Source organism: Rhinolophus hipposideros (genome assembly GCF_964194185.1).
Source record: "Rhinolophus hipposideros genome assembly, chromosome: 22".
Classification (NCBI taxonomy): domain Eukaryota; kingdom Metazoa; phylum Chordata; class Mammalia; order Chiroptera; family Rhinolophidae; genus Rhinolophus; species Rhinolophus hipposideros.
The window spans coordinates 11,829,716-11,845,920 of record NC_138068.1 but is presented as its reverse complement, the minus strand read 5'-3'; the positions used below and the strand labels follow the sequence as shown (position 1 = coordinate 11,845,920).

At 54.8% G+C, this 16,205-nt stretch overlaps 1 protein-coding gene across 1 annotated transcript in view; it reads right to left on the bottom strand.

Moving 5' to 3' along the window:
• CDH22 (cadherin 22) overlaps positions 1–6,161 on the bottom strand; it is a 126,115-nt gene extending 119,954 nt beyond the window's left edge. Inside the window, exon 1 of the mRNA XM_081033436.1 lies at positions 5,946–6,161. The gene's annotated coding sequence lies outside the window, so the exon portion shown is untranslated. The remainder of the gene's footprint in view (positions 1–5,945) is intronic.
• Between the last annotated feature and the right edge of the window lie 10,044 nt (positions 6,162–16,205).

Genomic DNA, 16,205 nt, shown 5'->3' with positions numbered 1-16,205 from the left:
TTCTCAACTCCTGCACTGTCAACACTTTGAGCTGCATAATTCTTTGTTGTAGGGACTGTGCATAAGAGGAGGAGCAGCAGCAGCCCTGGCCTCTACTCACTAGGTGCCAGGAGCAGTCTCCTACCCAGTTGTGACAACCAGAAATGTTGCTAGAAATTGCAAGATGTCCCCTAGGGGGCAAAAGTGCTGCTGGTTGGGAACCACGGAGCTAGTGTGGATGATACAAGGCAGGCAGCAAAAAAGGAAAAAAACCTAAACTAAATACTACGGGGCTGAGCAGAGAGGGGCGTCATATGTGTCTGAATGGGTCAGAAAAGACTTCCTGGGATGCACTTGTCCTTGAAATGCACAGGTCCCTCAAGGTTCTTTTCACTCTCAGACTTATCCTGGGTGATCTCCTTCACCCTGTGGCTTCCGAGATCTACTTCCGGCCTAGAACTCTCAGAGTGGGCCCAGTCATTTCTGCACAACGGTCCAAAGGACATCCCCACTGCAGGTGCCGCCAGCTCCGCACGTGCACTCTGTCCACAGCTGGTCTCCACCTCTTCTTGAAAGCCCTGCTCCTGGCACGACCCACACAGCCCCCCAACTTAGAAACAGGGACTCCCTCTGGGCCCCACGGCCATGAAATCTCCCAAACCTGCCCGTTCTACTCTTCCACCCCTCACAAGTCCTCTACTGCCCAGGCCCGGCTACCAGCAATGCCAGACCCATCTTTCCCACCAACCCATTGTTCACCCAGAGGCAGGGTGAGGTGTCTAAAAGTAAAGCACCATGCCCGTCCCCTGCTGAGAATCCTCCATGGGTCCCACTGCTCTCAGGATGAAGGCCAAGCTCCTCCTGTAGCCTTCCAGACCCACAGGACCTGGCTTCCCCCCACCTCGCTGGCTTTACTTCCTGTAACTCCTTTCCCCACACCCACACCCAGGCTCCATAGGTCCCACTTCAGCCAACTGAACTTGCAGTTCCTCTAATATTCTCTCATGTCTAAGGCCTTGGTACCCTGCACCCCTTGGCCTGGAGCCTCCATTCCCTGTTCCCACCCCACCTCCTTTATTCCCTAGAGAGTCGCTACCCAGACCTGTAGGTCTCTGTTTAAACTTCACTTCCTCCTGGAAGGCTCTGCTGCCCATCCCTCCATTGGCTCTCATCACGGCTTAGGAGACTTGTTTGATTGCCTCCGTTCTGGGACCACCAGGTTTCTTCTTAGCTGGGATCCTGTCTGTTTGGTCACGGTTGTTTTTCTAACCTTCAGCACCATGCTTAACACATAGCAAACACTTAATATATATGTGTAAATCTATTTTAAACTGGATAGCAAATACATGGATGGATGGTCAGACAGACAGACGGATGGATGGACGGATGGATGCAGGGAATAGGTACCATTGGGCTGAGTCTTTAATGCATTGAAAGCTCCCCAGGGGCATGGCATTCAGGTAGAAGGCAGGTGTGGCTGAAAGCGGGGGCGTGGGATTGGAGGAACAGTGGGAGATAACGGAGGGTGCAGACGGATTACAAGGACCTTGAATGTCATGGTGCGGAGTCTGGACTTAATTCAGTAGGCGATGGGGAGCCATGGAAGGGTTTTAATCAAGCAAGTGACATGATCCCACCTGCGTTAGAGAAAGATGGCCCTGGCGGCAGCAGGGTTTGTGGTGGGGAGGGGATCAGGGGCTGGGAGGCCTTCCACAGGAGGAAGGAGCCTTCCACAGCGCTTTAGGTAAAGGCAGGGAGGTCTGAGGCAGAGCAGGGACCAAGGGATGGAGAGGAGGGGCCAAAAGGCAGAGACCAGGGTGAAATGAATCTGGGGGGCATCCAGAATATGTTCCAACACCCCAGCCACACGCAAGAAAAACCAAACAGAGGAACAGAGCCTTCAGCCCAGTGGGAAGCGAGGGACGCAAACAGAGAGATAATAACAATAACCAGGCTGCTTCACCTGTGGGGCCGTGCTAAGCACCACACATCCTCATGCACAGCCAATCTTCACAACAACCCAACAAAGTAGGTCTTATTTTCCCCTGCATTTCACAGAGGAGACAAGAGAGGCTCAGAGAGGTGAAGTAACTTGCCCAAAGTCACACAGCCTTCAAGTCACAAATCCAGCTGGTCTGACGCCAGTGTCCATACTTTGAATCAGCTGTTCATCGTACACGAAGGAGGGAGCTGGTAGCAAGTGGGTGGCTGACGTCTCCTGGGTCTGATGAGGAAGCAGGAAGTTCTAACGCTAATCCCACTGGGATAGCAGGAAGAGGCCTGCTGACGGGAACACAGCAGAAAATGGAGGGGAGGAAGGGAATTCCTCTAGGTTCCTGCACCTCATGTGTTCAGACCCAGACTCACCTATTCAGAAAGGTGTGTCCCTGCTGTAAGAGAACTGGGCTAAGGAGAGAGCACGGTGTAGATTCTTAACCCCAGGTGGGCTACCTTTGTGGGAATTAAAGCAAGACATCCTCCTCTGGGGGCAGATAGCCCCAAAGGCCCATGGTTAGTTAGTATGTAAAGGCTTTTTTGCAATTTAGAGAAAGGTACCCTTTCCTCCACAAGGACATAGTCTGGCTTTAGAGCACCTGATTTGTTGTGTGGAGTTTAAGATGGATTCCAGTCCTTACTCTCTTCCTGCACTGAGTTCCCTTGGACGGTCAACGACCTGTCTAACTGTACATGCTAGCCCTGTCTCCAGTCCCCCTGTCCTGAACCTGTTTCCCAGTAGCCACTCTGCCTCCTCTTTAATGAGAAAAATGACTCCTCTGGCAGATACATAGAGCTCAGACCATTCCACAGACTTAAGTTTCTTGTTAGTCCTTGCTTCTGCCATAAAAGACAATTATGCCCATTGCTCTGATGAAAAAGTGGAGGTCAGAGCCTTTCCTGATGGTGGGAAGAAAAAAAAATAATCTAGGCTTTCTTTGGAGAGACCTGTATCAAAACACAAGGTTCCAGGAAGCAGAGGCCTCTAGTCAAGAGCTCCATCTTAAGGGCACTCTGAGAAGTCCAGGGGGGTGGAGGGTATGTCCACCCTCGCTGGGGGCATGAGACTTCTCTCCCTGAGCCTCGCCTGAGGCCTGGGTCTCCTCTCAGCCTGACAGACATTTTCCCCTTCTTGTCCTCCTTGGGTTAGCTCCGAGATGGGATGGGGAAGCCCCCAGCCCTGAGGCCTCAGCCCAAGCCCCCTCCTTAGGGTCTCCTCTTCCTCAGGAGCCATCTGACCCCATCCTCAGCTCCCACCCCCTCTCGAGCCGAACTGCACAGGCTGCTGCCTGAGTTATATAAACAGGAATCATCTCTCTCTCTCAGAATACCTGAGGCTGCATTTCCGAATGGAGCTTCCTGATGGAAGAATAAATGGGGGAAAACACAGAGAGGACAGGAGATTTAATTGGCTGACTCTGTCGCCCATGTGGTAAATATTGACTGCTCCAAACTTTGCTAACTCGGAAGAGACTGGCTCTCCTGGGTCCCTGCCCGGTGTGAGCCCAGGTGCCTCTCAGAGGGCTTCAGAACGCAGCCCTCCTGCAAAGAAAGAAAACTCAGAGCCTTGGGAAGTGTCAGGAGAACTGGAAGTCCTGCCTCCAGGCACAATTATTCCAGACCACCAGAAACATCCTGAGATCACAGCCACCCCTCCACACACATGTGTTATAGAAGGGCGGTGACTTACCTGGGGTCATACCCCACCTTTAGGGGCCAAGCTGCGCCCTCAGTGTCTGTTATGTAGGTTTCTCCACCAGAGACATTTCAACAGCTTTCCCTGGCACTGGCCCCTGGGAGCATTGGGGGGGGGGTGTCTAAGTTAAATACCTCCTCCTGCATTTAAGCAGGCGTCTTCTTATTCTGCTTGCAGTGGGAAAGCAAGAAAATGCTCCATTTCCTCTCGATTTGCTCAACTTATAAGGAGAGTTGGTGAGGCCTGGAAGTCAGGACACCTGGGTTCCCATTGTAGCTCTGGCTATAGCTTATTGTGTGACCCAGGCCTCTTTCCAATACTTTAACATGGGGTTAAAGACGGGTGCCCAGGTGGTTGCTAATGTGCTCAATCAGGCTCCTCCAGGAGCCAGCTGAGAGGCCACTCAGGAGGGGCAGCTGCCCCTAGGCTGAGAGAGACATGGCTGGCTTTGCAAAGCAGCTGCCCCAGAGAGGGTAGCAGGGGTGCTTCCAGAAGGGCATGCAGACACCCCAGGAAGCAGTGTTTAAATGTCGACAATGGCCCTCCCTTCCAGAGGAATCGAAGAAGAGCATCTCAGACACTGGGAAAGGGAGAGCAACAGGGATGGGGTGGAGTGGAGAAGTAGCTGGGGCAGGGAGGAGGGTAAGGAAGAGATGATTGCTGCAGAGAGAAACTGAGACAGGCAGGATGGAAGATGAGTGGAGGAGGAAATAGTCATAGATGGGCATAGACAAGGATGTGATTGTGCGTCAAAGGCCAAATTCCAAAAAGGGCTGTAGAAGAGTCATAATTAAGGGGGACACAGTGGACACTGACAGACAAGTTACGGGGGAACTAAGGAGGCACCGAGGGCATGGCGATTAGGGAAGAGCCATAGATCCCAAGGCAATGGTGATGTTGAGACGGGGCAGAGGCACTGACTAGTGAGGTAAGAAGACTGGACCCAGAATCCCGCTGGCGGGGTCGAGAGGGCTGGCAGCCGCCAAAGCCCTCGAATAAGCCGCTGCCTGTGCTGGGAGCACGTTGACTGGCCCCAGGGACCCGGAAAGAGCTTGACTCAGACCCACGGGAAACGGAGTTGGCTTGCCCAACCCCTGGACGAGAGCGGTGGGAGAGAAGACAAGAGGATTCCCAAAAGCATGAGGGTTGGAAGCGTTCCGCCGGCTTCAAGCGGCGGTTCCTCTGCCCGCCACCAGGGGGTGCCCCTGCAGCTCGGGGAGACCTCGAGGGACTCGGGGTTAGCTCCTCCCGCTGCAGCCCCGACTGGTGGTCTGCAGCCGCGCCCCAGCTGGGGCAGGGGCCTGACAGTGCCAGAGAGGAGGGAGAAGGGAGGTCAGGTACGGAGACGCGAGTGAGACCAGTCCGCACCGTGCCCCCGCGGGCCACCCAGCATCCGGCGCGCCCACACAATCCATGCCTCCCCTTTCAGCGCCCCGGCCCTCCAGTCAGTCCCAAGTGGCGCTCCCTTTGGACGTGAGGCCGTCGGGCCCTGTCCTTCTTCCGTAGAGGGTACAGTGTGCCCATAGCTGGGTCCTAGGGAGGAGGGCAGCGCTGCCCCTCGTTCTCCGCGTGTCTGCGGGTCGGCCCGACGGCCCGAGGGCAGCGGGGTGGAGCTGCTAGGGCTGGCGGGGGTCCCCGTGGGCCAGCTCCCCTCTTGCCCCATAGGTGGCCGCAGCCGTGCGTGTCGCCGCGGCTCAAATCGGCCTCTGGATGCCCCCGGACACCATACGACCTCGCGTGTATATAACCGCGCGCACACGCTCACGCCGTGCGGTATTTCCCGGCCCCGGACCCCGCCTCTGGGAGGGGCCCGGTAGCCGAGCCCCAGCAGCAAGGGGTGGGGGGCTCCGGGAACACCTGGGTCCCGGCCCCCGTGTAGAGGCCGTGCGCCCCCTCCCCAGACCCTTTCGGTGCCCGGGGTTGGCCCCCGGCTCTGTTACCCCTCGGCCCGCAGGGGTCCCGGAGGCTCCTGGGCGCGCAGCGGGCGGGGTTGGGGGGCGGGTGGGGGCCGCGGGCTCCGGGCCGAGAGGCGGTTCAGCTCTGCGCCGGGGAAAGTTTGGACGTGGGAAACTCCCTCCCTCCCCGCCCCGCCGAGAGGAGGGGGCGCGCGGGGGCCAGGCGCGGGCACCCCGGCTACCCCTGCGGCGGGAGGCTCGCCCCCCCAAACCCGCCGCCTGCCCGGCAGCTCCAGCGGGCCAGGGGGCTCCCTCCGAGATGGGCAGCCTGTCCTCAGCGGCTATCCGGCCGCCCCTCCCGCGGCACCCCGCGCTCTTACCTCGGGGAGCGGCCCGAGGCTCCCCCCAGTCCTGCCGCCTCAGGGCGCTGCGTGGGGCGGGAGCCTGGGCGCCGGCGGGCGGGCGAGTCCGGAGCCCAGCAGCCGCCCGGAGGAGCCAGAGGGAGAGCGGGCGCGAGAGGGGAAGCCGCGGCGGCGTGTGCGCGCGTGTGTGTGAGCGAGAGAGCGAGGGAGTGAGCGAGCGGGAGCGAGGGAGGGTGCGTGTCTGACTAGGGGGGAAGTGTGCAAGGGACGGATCCCTTCCTTCCTCCCGCAGCCTCTGGTGGAGACTCGGAGAATGCAGCGCCCGCCGGGCAGGAGCGCCGCGGCGAGTCGAGCCGCAGGCGACCACCAGCCCCCGCCCAAGCCCAGGACCCCGCAGCGGGGGACCCCCGGCCCCCTCTACCCGGGTCGCAGCCCCTCCCCCGCCAAGAGGGGTCCGCCTCTCCATCCCACCCGCGGCCCAGTCCCAGGAAACCCCCGGGGGGCGGTGCCCCTCCTTCCTGCAACCCCAGATCCGCGCGAAGGGAGCGCCCCCAGGAGGGGGACCATCTACCTCCCCACCAGGCAGCTTCCATGGGGACCCCAGTTTGGGACTCATCCCTTCTCCACTACCTGACTTTACCGCGTCTAAGGTCCTTCATTCCCCCCACTATTATGGAAGCCCGGCTTCAGAGGAGGGGGTGCAGGCGAGGATGGGGGCAGGCTTCTCCAGTGACCGCCCCTGGCTGACTGCCCAGAAAGGCCCCTGCCCAGACCGCTAGTTGAAGAAGCAATCACTGCGTGTTGAGGTGGACAGAAGCGGGAGCCCAGTCTCCAGGGAGGTGAGAGGTCAGGTATCCCAGAAAAAGAACCATGTAGGCTTTTCCTTTTTTTGGTGGTGGTGGGGGGGGGTCTTTCATGATGGACATCCCTGCAACCAACAAAGTAAGCAGGCAACACAGCCCCATCTTAAATTTAGTGCCACTTGGGCCCACAGAGCCTTCCAATAAAGTCTCCCCCCCACCTCTACCACCACCTAGAAACACCTTCAAGGCTGATTTTCCACTCGTTTTAACACCCAGCTAGCCCACTGCCTGAGGTTTTTTCTGCTGGGGCCTAGTTTCTTTCTCTTCAGTCCTCTCTCTTTAGGATGAGGCCTAATTGAGAACACCCCTGCCCCCTGAGTTCTGGGTAGGACATTTTTGATGGTGGGCTAGGATCCCTGACTTCCAACGACCCACACTTTGTCTTAGGTAGGGAGGCCTCATAGGAGCCCCCCAAAGGGCTGAAGGATAGCAGGAGACAGGACTGCCATCTACCTCTGCCCTGCCACGCTGTCACTGACCAGACACAATGCTCTATGAGCAGCTGCTGAAGTTCAGAGCAGAGAGAGCAGGCCCTTGGATGCCTGGGCATTCTCAGGGACACAGGCTCTACCTCACCCTGGTCCTGCTCCTTCTCATGCCCCCTTCCCTAATTTCCCTCTCCATCCCCATGCCCTGGTCCTTCTCTCATTCTCCCTGGTGATTACAATCGCCTCTCCCACTGGCTGCCCCTCCAGCCCCTCCCACAAAACTCCATTACTCTTTTATTTGTTTTGAGATTTACTCTCCATGTGTCAGCCTGTTCCTTCCCCCTAAGTCCTTCTCTCGGTTTATTCCCCTCATTGATCTCTCCCAACCCTGCCTTTGTATCGCCCTCCTTCTCCCAGTCTCTTTCTGGTCTCTCTCCTCCCCTCTCCTCTCTATTCTTAGCTTCCACTCTTTCATGCTTTCAGAGACCAGAGGCCAGCCCTTCCAGATGCATTTTCTCACTTTCCGTTCTCTCCCTCCCCTCACTTTTGCCATTTGCTCCAGCTCTCCCTTCTTTCCCTCCCTTCCTCGCCCTCCACACCTTCGTGTGTGCTGTTCATCTCAAGTGTCAGACCTGCTTAATTGTCCACAGGTTGTTTTGGCCTGGGACACTGTTGCTCTCACATTTGCATATACACAGTAGGTGCTCAATAAATGTTTGTTGAATAAACTCACACCTCTCTTTATTTTGATCTCTCTTCTCCCCGTGACTCTTTTTGAGATCTCCTGCCTTTCCTCTCTGAACGTCTCCTCTTCTCAGACTCACTTCCACCATCCTCTCTCACTCTTCCTTCCTCCAACAAACCTTTCCTAAATGTCCACTTTGTGCCAGGCATCACGAGCGACTGAACACACATCGAGGTCACCACCAGCAATTATTGAACACTTGCTGTATGCCATGATTTTGCTTTCAAGTACTCACAACAATCAGATCCTTGCATGAGCCCCATTTTACAAATGAGGAAACGGAGGCATGGTGTGTTGAGATATCAAGATCACACAGCTGGTAAGTAGTGAGATTAGGTCAATTCCTGGCACTTAGGCTTGACCTTGTAGTCTGGTCTGGGAGAAGGTAAGTGGGGACGTCCCTTCTGCTGCAGTGTGACGGGTGCAACAAGGGACTGTGTCGTGTGACAGAGGAAACACTGGGCAGAACTGGGCGGAGAGCCACGGTGCCCCCACACAGGCTGTGTGACATTAGGCAAGCCACTTCGCTCAGCTTTGATGTGCAGATAAAACGATAGGATAATAACAGTAGTTAGCATTTAGCAAGCACATGCCATGTGTCGAGCCCCGTGCTCCATGTTTTGCATGGATTACTTCATTTGATTCTTAAAGCAACCAACTTATAAACTTACAGGTGGGGAAACTGAGGCACAGAGAATCTCTAAACTTGCCCAAGGTCACACAAGGTGTTTGTGGCAGAGCTGGGATTCAAACAGAGGCAGCCTAGGGCCACAGCCTGCATACCAAACTGATGTGCAAAACTGCCCCTGGGTGAGTCACATGACTAGAGAGTATTGTAGGTGCTTAATTAGAGGTCTGAACCTGAGCACAATTATATTATAGCACGGTGAGTGCACAAATAAAAAAGACAACTACTCTTCCAGTGATGGGATGAGATGAGGAAGGATTGGGGGTGGGAGCCTGGCTACAACGATTCCGGAGGAGGGCTTGTGAGAGCCTCCCTTCCACCTCCATCACCTGGGTCCACGGGTATTTCCCTTCCTCTAGCCCAGGCTTTCTCCAGCTTGGCACTAGTGACAATTGGGTTAGACAATTCTTTGCTGTGGGGGCTGTATGTCAGACAACATCTTCCCTGGCCTCTACCCACTACATGCCAGTAGCACACCACCCCACCCCCAAGTTGTGACAACCAAAAATGGGTCCAAACACTGCCAAATGTCCCCTGAGAAACAAATTTACCCCCATTTGAGAACCACTTAATAGCAGGATCTGCTCCAGGGCAACTCAAAAGTTTGAACAGATGTCAGTGAAGGGTATGAACAGGCCGCTGCTCTCTGCGCCAGGCTCTGCCATCCGTCCTGCTCTCCTTTCCTACACTGGCTCTCACCACGGCCAGAGGCAGCAGCTCTCACTTCTGTCTGTCCTCACTGGCAACCCTGTGTCTGTCTTTCTATCTTTTTGTTCATCTCTTTATATCTGTCAGTTGCCTTCTTACTCACTGTCCACTTGTCTCCCTTTCTCTACTCCCTCCACCTCTGTCTCTGTCTCCTTCGCTCTTGGGTCCTCTGACTCATTCTGTCTGTCTCGTTATTTGTCTCTTTCTACCTATCCCTCTAGCCTTCTCTCTCTGTCTCTTCATTCGTTTCCTTCTCCATTTGTCCACCTTCCCCCATTCTCTCTGTCTCCCTCTCTCTGTGTCTTCCTATCTGTTTGTCCCCCTCCCTCAGCCTCCCGTTTACCTGTCCCACTAACTCTCTCTGTCTTCATCCTCTCCCTCCCTCCCCTCCTGCTCTCTCTTCCTCCCTTTTCCCTTTCTACCTTCCTCTCCCATACTTTCTTCTACCTCTTCTCTCCCTTCCTTCCTTGCCTCCATCCTCTTCTCTTTCCCCCTTCCTCTATTCTCCTCCCTCTGTTTCCCCCTCCTCTCCTTCCTTCCCTCCCTCCTTCTCCCTCCGCCTGCTTTGTCTGTGGGAGCTGGAAGTTAAAAGCTTTTCCGAACTTGCTCTCCAGTCGCTGTTCCCTGCGCTTTCATCTCGCCAGCACATTTGTAAAACTGCGCAGACTGAAGGGCTGTGACATCAACAACCAAAGAAATGTCAGCACGGGGACTGGGCCGCCAGCCTGCGGGCGGTGAAGGGGGGGTGCCATGGGGGGGCAGTCAGGGCACATCTCAGCCCCTCCAAAGAAAAACCCAGTGATGGAGACAGGAATAGAAAGTCCCCCAAGGGGTTTTAAGTGCTCTGCACCTCTGGGAACCCTGCTTCCTCTGCCCTGGCGACCAGAGCAGAGGGGTGCAAGGAGGGGGCAAGCAGGTGCCCTGGTGGAGGGAGAGGCCACCCAGCCCAGGAGAAACCCCCACCTGCTGCAGGTAAGGGGAGAGGGAGGGGAGCAGCCAGCCTTCAGGGAGCCACATGCGCCCAGAGCCTGCTGTGCGCTTAAACACCTCATTGAGTTCATCCTGGAGCCAGACTGTCTGGGTTCAAATCCCATCACCCACTTACCAGCTGTGTCATCCTGGGCAAGTGACCTCACCTCTCCATGTCTCAGTTTCCTCAAAGGTAAAACGGGCATGACGATAACGGTGTCTACATCAAAGGGCTGGGCGAAGATTGAATGAGAGAATCCACGCAGTTCACTTAGAATAAGTTCTTGCTGTGATTAATAAGAATAACAACTCAGCACAGTGGGGTTATCAGCCCCAGGCTCCAGATGTGGAAACCCTGGTTTACAGAGGGAAGGAAATAGCCAGAAGACTCAGAACAAGTCAGGGACAGAACAGGAATTGAAGCTTGGGTCCCTCTCCCCCTTCCCCTTTCTCCTCAAGGAATTGGGCCCAGAGATGGACCACAGTTCCAGGGGTGAAGGGCTGAGTCTGTTTTGTTCACTGCTGTACGCTGTGGGTATAGCACATAGTAGATGCTCAATAAATAGAATGAGGGAAGGAAGGAAGGAAAATGGCTGGGAAGGTGCCAAAGCTAGAAAATTGAACGGTTGTTTTGTTTGCGGAGGTGGGATGGGCTGAGGTGGAAGAAGGAACCGAGTGCCTAGGGAGCTTCTGGGCAAGGAGAGTTTGCCCAAGTCCAGGAGGGCCGCCCAGGACCCAAGCGGTGGCAGCACCATGGACAGCAGACACGGCCCCGAGCCTGGAGCCCAGGTTTACACCAGGAACTATCCAACTGCCGACACAGGTCCAGCCTCCATCTTCTCTGCCTGCACCCCAACCCCCTGCCCCGGCTCCTGGAACCTCAGTCTGGGACTAGGCCCCGAACTTCTGCTTCCCACACGCATTCTGTCCCTCTTTTTTCTCTCTAGACCCGGATCCAAAGCCAGGGCAGCCCCCTGGGAAAGGACTGCCTTCTGCCTCTTCCTGTCCCTTCCGTTCAGCCCTAGACGGCCTCTGCAGGCCTGAGGCTCCAGGCTGCAGGTGGCTGCGTGGAGATGGAAATAGGGCTCCCCTGAGTTTTCCCGAAGGGCCCTAAAGACGCAGTGAAAAAAGAACAGGACCTGAATATCTGGACCATCCCTCCTGAACCCCCTTCTCCGGGGTGGGAGGTGTGAGACAGCCCTGTGCCACACACAACCCTCCCCCAATACTTCACACACTCAACTCTCCTTGCATCATTCATTGGACTCTTCCCAGGGCGGCTGCAGAGTGCCCAGCCCAGGTGCTGAGGAGGAAAAAAGCAGGAGGGCCTATTAAATTTAAACACCGCTGCGGATTGTCAGATGTGAGGTTCTATTCCTGGCCTGGAGAAGAGCAGCCAGCAGGAGGGAAAGGGGGATCAGCAGGGGGCTGGCGGGGAAAGACCCACCATGGGGTGAGTGACTTACTGAGTACCCGCAGGGAAAGGCCGTGATGCTGGAGAACCTGGGCCTTTCCTCACCACAGGCCCTCAGCCATGGGGAGTGGACCTCGCTGTACCCCCTCACTCACCTGGTTCTGACAAGACAGGAAGACCCATCTAAAAATAGCTTCTCTGTGGTTACCTGAAAGCCCACCATTATTGCTTCAGCATGAGCAACCGGGCATCACCTCTCTGGCTTCATTTCTTGCGGCTTCCTTCTTGCACCTTACATCCTGCTAATGCCAAACTCTTTGAGTTTTCTTATCACACTCTGACCTCTTATAACACCATTCCTGCCCCCTTGGATAGTGCTTTCTGCCTTTGTCTTGCAGGAAAACTCCTATTTATCCTTCAAAACCCAGCTTACGTATCATCCCACCAGATGGCATTAAGCTCTCCCACCTCTGCACTCCATTGAACCTGGCACACATGTCCCTTGTTTTTGCCTCTTCCTGCCCCACATGGGTGCCTGGAGAACCTGAGCCTTCTTCCCTCACTGTCAGGCCTGATGGGGCCTTCATGGATCGTGACCCTTTTAAGAAGCAGCAGAAAGGGAGCCAGTTCCCCTGAGAAGCCTGAGATCAACTCCCAGTCGTGGCTCTGGCTGCAGCTCTGTGTGTTTTTGAGCAAGTCCCCGGTTCTCTCTCAACCTTAGTTTCCTATTCTGTAAAATAAAACGGAAGCAGCAGGGGATAATCTCACAATGGCCGAGAACCCTTCCAATTATTAGAGTCCAGGAATTCTCTGCTCCATACACACTATTTCAAATTATTTCTTGTTCTTTCCCCATATGGATGCTGTCTGGCCAGCCCCCTGATTGATACCTGAAGCGACGGTCTGCTAGAGCTGGCTTGTACTAGCTCATCAAAGCCAATTATTGGATTTTTCAGGAATTTTGCAAGCCAGTTTTTCAAGCCCTTGAAATTGGCCCTGTTGAGAGTATTTACACCACGAAAATTGGCAAACATTACAAACAGAGCTTATCCCTCCTTCCCCCACAGCCAGTTTCCCTCTATCTGAATGTCTCCATTCCTACCTCCAGACCTTGGCTCCTGTGCTGTCCCTGATTTGAGAGGCCCGGCCTCATCCCTCGCTATTGGCCATCTTGCACCCGGATTTCAGGCCTCAACTCACACGTCATCCACTGAGAGCCAGTGCTTCTGACTTCACTTTGTAGTCTCCTCACTGTGTCCTCATTCCTCGCGGAATGCTGCAGTTTTAGTGACAGCGCTGTTCGACTGGGGAAGGACACACACTTCACAGCAGACAGGTGTGAACTTCCACTGGCCCTGCGTGGGGTCCGCCGTGTCGTCTTCTTATCAGTGGGGTTTCTGCTCAGGCTCCATCTTACAGGGGCTTCCCTGGCCACTCAAGAAACATGGCGCCCCCCACGCCACCTTCCCTCTGCCATCGCTCTATCTTTTCACCTGATCGGTTTATCTTCTGAGCTCTTGTTCCGCTCTGACTTTTATACTTATTTAACTTGTTCAATGCCCATTCCTCCCTTTAGGCTGTGAGTTCAGTGAGGGCAGGGGTCTTCTCTGCCTCGGTCCCTGCTACATTATCATCTCCTAGGACAGTGCTGGCACATAGTAGGTAGGACAGTGCTGGCACATAGTAGGTACTCAGTCACTTCATTAAGTGTGATTGTGTGACCTTGGGCACGTCATGTCACCTTCCTGAGTCTCGGTTTCCCCAACACCCTACCTGGAAGAATTAAGGTACAGTATATATTCCTGACCTAAGCTGCCTTACAGAAGAGCCCAAGACTGGGATTCTAGTCCCCTCTCCACCAGTAACTCATCATGTCACCTTGGGCAAGTCAACGCCACTCCCTGCACCTCAGTTTTGTCTACCTCTCAGAGGTCACGTGAGCTGACGAGCTGGAGTGAGATATCATTTCCATCTTTGGGCCCCACTGGCTGCTCCCTCCCATCCCATCCCCATCATTTATCCATTCATTCAGCAGATATTTATTGAGCACCTACTATGTGCCAGGCCTTGAGGACATGGCGGTGAGCACCAGGAGACCCTCTCGGACTTCCATTCCAAATGGGGAAGACAGTAAGATACACTGGCAGAATAATTAGCACATTAGATGGTGCTAGTGCTAAGGAGAAATTTGAAGCAGGAAAGGGGCACAGAGTTTCAAAGACGGAACTCATGTTTTGGGAAGGGGGCTGTCAGGAAAATATCACACTGTGAGGTGAGATATATGAAGAAAGACACAAAGGAAGTGGTTTTTTAGGGAAAGAACCTTCTGGGTAGAGAGAATAGCAAGTCCGAAAGCCAGGAGCAAGGGCGGGCCAGGTGTGTTTGAGGAAGAGCCTGGAGGGAAGCAGGTGTGTCAGGTGTCCTGTGAGCTGGGGCAATGATGGAAGGACAGAAAGTAACTTTGACTGGTTCTCTGTCTCCCTCCCTCTCTGTTGGGAAGATGGTCCCTAAGTGTGGCATGGAAGGCTCAAGAGGAGGCTGGGGGATGCCCCTTCCTCCTTTTCCCTCCTTCCCTGCCTAGGACTCCACTGTGCAAATGGGGCACCCAGGCTCCCTGCATGTGCCCATCGCTTTTGGATGGGTCATTTATCTCCTGGTGCCGTGAGTTTCTGGAGCCGGGTACTTCCTCCCCACTCAGCCCGACTCCCTTGAATGGCAGAGACAGGTGTGAGGCATTAGCTGTGGGGACTAATGCCGTGACAGGAACCGGCACAAAAGAAGAGGACAGAGTGTAATGTTTATTACGTTTGAAGCAAAGCAAACACGCGGCCTATTTATGTATCTATAGAGAATTAATTGGCGAGCGGCAGCAAGAAGCAGATTATAAATTAGAATCATTTTCGCCAACTGAAACCCATTCATCTTGCTTCAGAATGGGCCTGTCACCTCCGCCTGACTAATTCCTTTTAAATTCATTGCTTTTTCTCACTGGCCCCCCACAGCTCTCACCTTGAGACCTGAACCCTACCAGGTTGTACCTTCCTCAGGAAAAGGCCATGTTTCAGCCCTGTGCTTTTCCGGGCATCCACTCTCTCCCTAGCCAGCCTCCTGGAGCCCCACCCCCACCCCTACCCCTCTTGGGTCTGAGCGCCTGGTGTTCTGGCCTTCAATTTTCATCCCTTCTCCTCTGTGGCCTACAGCCACCCTCAGCTTCTCTTTTGCTCTGGTTGGTCCTGAGAATCTGGGAGGAGGGGAGCCCTGGCAGAGGCCCAGGCTAGGGCGGTGGAAGGGGCAGCCTGAGGCTGCCATCCTGGGGACGCTGGAGAACTGGCCGCTGCTGGCTGCCTTTGATTCTGGGCTCAGAGCAGGCGGCCTCAATGGAATCAAAGAGAAGCCATATTGCCATGTTCCTGGCGGGCCTGGCTCCATCTTCTCTCACCTGGAGCCCATGGAGATGAAAGGCTAGTCAGGTGCCAGTGGCTGCCAGGCCTGAGAATGGTGCCATAACTGCCCTGGGCTATGGCCCAATTCACCCTTCCCTTCCTTCCACCCATGCTGCCGGCCTTTGAGCTGGAGGCTGTAATGGGGAGGTCTATGTCAAGGCCTTTATTGGGGGAAGAGAAAACAGCCTGAATGTGAGTCCCCTGTGCCGGGACAAGGTAGCGAAACATTAGGAGCCTAATCACAAAAATTATGAACTCTGGAGTGAGCCCAACCTAGGTTTGAACTCAGGTAGCTCCTGTCGACTGGACGTGGCAAGCTACCACATCTCTGCGAGCCTCAGTTTCCTTTACTCGAAAGTGGACACGATGGTAATAGCTTGCACTGGTATTCACCCGGGCTTGTGAAATGTTGCAATACTTTCATAGTGGTCGTAAATAGTGATGGACCCAGTGTTCTTTCCTGCTATAACCCGTCCCACCTAGGGACACCTCTCCTCCCTATGATCTAAAAACTCCATGGGGGGCCTCGAGGCCCTGCTCCATCCTCAGTGGTGAGTATTCTGACGGGTCCACACGTGCTATACTGGGTGTTAGATGTCTTGCATACCTGCCCCGTCTGCATTCCACAGATAGCATGAAGATTAAATAAGATGCAGGAAGTAGAATGCCTGACACCCACTAGGTACCCAATACATGCAGGTGTTAGTTACCACTATTATTAATTTGGACCAGGGCTCCAAGCCTGGAATTTTGGCATTCCAAGCTCCCACTTTTCCTTCCACTTCTCCACCTTAAAAGACAAACAAACAAAAAAACACCAATAACTTCCAGCCTCCACCAGGAATCCCTCACGCCAACTGCTGGAATCACTGTGCTGAGCCCTACAGCCTGCCAGAACACGGCCCTCCTGGGACTGCAGAACCTTGGCCTTGGGGAATGTTGAGTCTCAGAGGCAGACCTGGGACCCCTTGAGGGCTGGACCCCAGGATGAGTGACCTCTGTGCCTCTCTCCTCCCCAGA